Source organism: Triticum aestivum, chromosome 3D (assembly GCF_018294505.1).
Source record: "Triticum aestivum cultivar Chinese Spring chromosome 3D, IWGSC CS RefSeq v2.1, whole genome shotgun sequence".
NCBI lineage: Eukaryota > Viridiplantae > Streptophyta > Magnoliopsida > Poales > Poaceae > Triticum > Triticum aestivum.
The window spans coordinates 390,209,306-390,214,621 of NC_057802.1; positions in this window are offsets into that span (position 1 = coordinate 390,209,306).

Consider the following 5,316-nt stretch of genomic DNA (forward strand, 5'->3'; position numbering starts at 1 on the left):
GCCGCCGCGGCCCCTCGTCGCCGTCTGTCGCCGCCGGCGCCGCCCGTCGCTGCCTCCTCCCCTGCGCGCCCGGCTGCCCTCCTCTTCTTCCACACCGGTCGCCGTCGCCCTCCCTCCGGCGAGCACTCCGGCGTCCCCGTCCTCGAGCAGCTCTGCGAGCTCGAACCACCGGCCTGATCCAGATCCAGTGGTAGTTGACTTTTTCTCCCCCCCTGAAAATTTCTAAGTCTTTCATTTTCACAATATGTGTACCTGTTCATAGCATCATAACTCTCTACATATAGCTCCGTTTCACGCGTGTAATTTATCGAAATGTTTGCCTCGTGATGCTCTACATTTTGTTCCATTGCAACATGTTCATTAGAGGCCATCTTGATACCCAACTCTCTGATGCAAGAGTGCTAGTTGCTGTTATCTGCTGTTACTTAGCAGAACTTGAGGATTTGTTATTTTTGTATCATTTAATCTGTGCATGTTATGAGCATGAGCTCTACATGTGTTTTGTTGTATGCCATGCCATCTTTCCAGTGGTTTATGCCATGTATTTTTGTGATCTCTGTGGTGACTAGCACAAGCATGCAAACTAGGCCCCGTAATGTTTCTGATTTCAGGGACAGTATTTTCTTCAAGTCTTTGTCTGCTGTTATTTTGTTGCCATATAAACTTGATGCTACAGAGAGATCCATGCATATTTTGGAGATATTAAGTAAATATGTTTTGTAGATATTGTTCTAATTGATCAATTCCTGCCCTTGTTTGCAATTATGGAGTGACATAGCATGACTCAAACTTGCTCTACTTTTGCTATAAAATATTTCTGGCAGATTGTTTACGTGTTATTCAATTTTGCCAAGCTTGTTGTAGTTGTTTCATACATGCTATGAACTTTCTGTTGCCATGGATAGCTTCATAAACATGCCATCTTTCTGTAGGTATGCTTGTTTTGTCATGAATTGCTTTATGGTGAGTGCATCAAGCTCAGCAAGATGCCTTCATATTATTGTTTCTGCCATGCTCTGTTTTCTGCTAAGTCTGAAACCTGTTAATGAAACTTGCTATGTTCACATAGTTGCCATCATATCTTCTGGTCCTTTTTGGCTTATGGTCAGTAAGGGACATTTGTCATATGCATTTAGTAGAATACTGCCATGCCTTGTTTTGCCATCTTAAGTTCACGTAGCATGTTGATTTCGTGCTCTGAATATTGCTACCTGATGCTGTTTCTGCCATGTCCAGTAATTTCACCAAGTCTGTGAACCTGTTATCTTTTGCTCTTTTTCCATGCTTGCTTGAGCCTGTTATGTTGTGATCTAGCCGTAGCTCAGTGTTCATCTTTTGTCAAGCATCTCCTGAAGATTGCTTCCATATGCTTTGTTGCTATGTTGGAGTGCTGTAGCATAGTTTCTTGATGCATTCTAAGTGCTATCATGCTGTTAATCGCAGATTCGTGTCATTCTTGTTTTGCTTGCCATTTGCAAGCCGTGCATCCGTTTCCGGTGATCTTTATATCGATTTCGACCGAAATCATATCATCTTTCCAGTGGCATGCTTGGTTTGCCAAGTTACTGCCTTGTTCATCATTTTCCTTTCGGAGCACGCATATGCATCGCATATCATATCTTGCATATCATTCTTGTTTTGCATCGTGTTGCTTGTGCTTTTCCCGTGATTGATTGTGGTTCCATTGCTTGTGTTCTTGTCTTGGGTAGAGCTGGGAGACGAGTTCGTGAACGAGGAACCTGTTGAGTACGCTTACGAGGATCAAGCTTTCGACAACTCTGAGAACCTTGGAGGCAAGATGACCATACCCTCAAAATCACTTCTATCTTTGCTTTGCTAGTTGTTCGTTCTGTTGCCATGCTTTGCTACCTACCACTTGCTATATCATGCCTCCCATATTGCCATGTCAGCCTCTAACAATCATTTTCCTAGCAAACCGTTGTTTGACTAAGTTACCGCTTTTGCTCAGCCCTTCTTATAGTGTTGCTAGTTGCAGGTGAAGTTGAAGTTGGTTCCATGTTGGAACATGGATATGTTGGGATATCACAATATCTCTTATTATATTAATGCATCTATATTTGGTAAAGGGTGGAAGGCTCGGCCTTATGCCTAGTGTTTTGTTCCACTCTTGCCGCCCTAGTTTCTGTCATACCGGTATTATGTTCCTTGAGTTTGCGTTCCTTACGCGGTTGGGTGATTTATGGGACCCCCTTGACAGTTCGCTTTGAATAAAACTCCTCCAGCAAGGCCCAACCTTGGTTTTACCATTTGCCACCTAAGCCTTTCCCCCGGGTTTTCGCGAGCCCGAGGGTCATCTTATTTTAACCCCCCCCCCCCCCGGGCCAGTGCTCCTTCGAGTGTTGGAACGAACTAAGTGGACTGCAGGGCCCCCTCGTGGAAACTCGAGGTCTGGTTTTACTCGTAAGATGTCTCATCCGGTGTGCCCTGAGAACGAGATATGTGCAGCTCCTATCAGGATTTGTCGGCACATCGGGCGGCTTTGCTGGTCTTGTTTTACCATTGTCGAAATGTCTTGTAAACCAGGATTCCGAGACTGATCGGGTCTTTCCGGGAGAAGGTTTATCCTTCGTTGACCGTGAGAGCTTATGATGGGCTAAGTTGGGACACCCCTGCAGGGTATTATCTTTCGAAAGCCGTGCCCGCGGTTATGAGGCAGATGGGAATTTGTTAATGCCCGGTTGTAGAGAACTTGTCACTTGACCCAATTAAAATGCATCAACTGCGTGTGTAGCCGTGATGGTCTCTTCTCGGCGGAGTCCGGGAAGTGAACACGGTTTGAGTTATGCTTTGACGTAAGTAGGAGTTCAGGATCACTTCTTGGTCATTACTAGATGACGACCGTTCCGTTGCTTCTCTTCTCGCTCTCTTTTGCGTATGTTAGCCACTATATATGCTTAGTGCCTGCTGCAGCTCCACCTCATTACACCATCTTTTCCTATAAGCTTAAATAGTCTTGATCTCGCGGGTGTGAGATTGCTGAGTCCTCGTGACTCACAGATTCTACCAAAACAGTTGCAGGTGCCGACGATGCCAGTGCAGATGATGGGATCGACCTCAAGTGGGAGTTCGATGAGGAACGTTGTCATTACTATGTGTCTTTTCCTGATGATCAGTAGTGGAGCCCAGTTGGGACGATCGGGGATCTAGCATTTGGGGTTATCTTATGTTCATTTGGATCTTGACCGTAGTCGGTCTATGTGTGTATTTTGGATGATGTATGAATTATATTTATGTATTGTGTGAAGTGGCGATTGTAAGCCAACTCTCGTTATCCCATTCTTGTTCATTACATGGGATTGTGTGAAGATGACCCTTCTTGCGACAAAACCACAATGCGGTTATGCCTCTAAGTCGTGCCTCAACACGTGGGAGACATAGCCGCATCGTGGGCGTTACAAGTTGGTAATCAGAGCCATCCCCGACTTAGGAGCCCCATGTTTGATCGAATAGCTGGCGTTGTTGAGTCTAGAACAAAAATGTTTTGAGTCTTAGGATTATATATATCGGAGAGTAGGATTCTTTTTACTCCTCAGTCCCTTCGTCGCTCTGGTGAGGTCTCCTGACGTAGAAGTTTTGACTCTTCTCTCCTCAAATTTCACTAAAAAAAAATTTTAGGATCACGCGGGTATCTTGGAATCGTTCCGATGGTTTTGTGACAAGAACATTGTTCTTGGTGCCTCCTGACATTTAGGGGTTGTGGCAGTGTCCCGGGGAGTTGAGCTCCGAGGTGTTGTCGTCAGAATTTTATCGTTGCAGTTCTGGAATACCTGAGTTTCGCCGACATCGAAATCTCTTTTATGCAGTTGTTGGTGAGATCACCTCGACGCCACCCAGTACTGGGGCGGGAGTTCGGGAGTATTGCCATAACTCGTATAACGGATGTTTTTCGAAGGTTGAGGTACACGATTTCCGAAGGTTTCTTGGTTATGTGTTGACGGATGGATACAGCTGGATCTAGGGATTGTTAGTTTGGGTGATATATTTTGTGTCCCCTGTATCCCCAACACCAGATTGCATAACCAGAAAGTTTCGGGAGTTTATAAGTGGGGATTCAAGTAGCTCTTAGGATATCTTTCCGACAGACGCATGATATGAGATTGGGGTTCGACGTCTAGTGGTCCGCCTTTCCACGGTTGGTTTTACAGTGGTCTCGTAGTGTCTTAAAGAGTCCTTGGCTATGCAGACTCGGGGACGCTTCGTATGTCATGTGCACAGCCTTGTACATGATGGTGCTGTACGATCGAGCCCGTGTGGGCCCCCCCACAAAAACTTTGGACGAAATCTCTATCATATGTTTGTTCCGGCTTATTCTACAAGCCAATACTTTGTTTCGTTTTGATTGTGGTATTCGAGTTGCTTCGAAATCAAATGTTGATTCCGTACCTTTTTCTAAGTGGCTTCTCAACTTATGGAAGTGTGATGATTTACTATGGAATTCATTCGTTCATCCTCGTTCGAATGTTTATTGTGAAGACTATATGTTGCAATTTCTATTCGTTGATTCAACTTGACTATTTGTCTATCAAGATGCTAACGGATGTCACCCTCTTCAGGATGGCTCCGCCAACGCGTCAGAATCCGGATCGCAATGAAGGGAGTCAGGCGAACCCTCCGCCACCACCTCCGCCTCCGCAGGCATGGCAAGCTATCATGGCAGCCACCAACGCCAATGCTCAGATGATTCTACAACTCTTGCAAGAACGCACCCAAGGGCAAGGCAATCAAGGAAATCAAGGCCAAGGCAACAATCAGTCTCACTTTGCTACCCTCAACCAGTTTCTCGCAAATCAGCCCAAGTCTTTCAGCTACTGTGCCGAGGCCATGGATGCCGATGATTGGCTCGTGGACATCAACAAGCATTTTGAATGTTGCAATGTCAGGCCTGAGGACTATGTCAAGTTCGCTTCTTTTCAGCTCAAGGACCAAGCTGTTGATTGGTATCAACAATACAAAGATTCCAGAGGAGGTCGTGTGATCACTTGGACTGACTTCTGTCAGGATTTCAAAGCGCACCACATTCCACAAAGTGTTGTTGAGAGCAAGCGTGAGGAGTTCCGCAATCTCAAGCAAGGCAACATGTCTGTGTATCAATTCAACATCCAGTTTCAGAAACTTGCTCGCTTCGCTAAACAAGACGTTCCTGATGAAAAGAGCATGATCTATCATTTCAGAGGTGGCCTTAGAGAGGATCTGCAGTTAGCTCTCGTTCTTGTTGAGCCTATTCAGTTTGACCAATTCTATAATATGGCACTGAAGCAAGAGGCTGCTCGGCTCAAGTGTAAGGCTTCTAAGAAG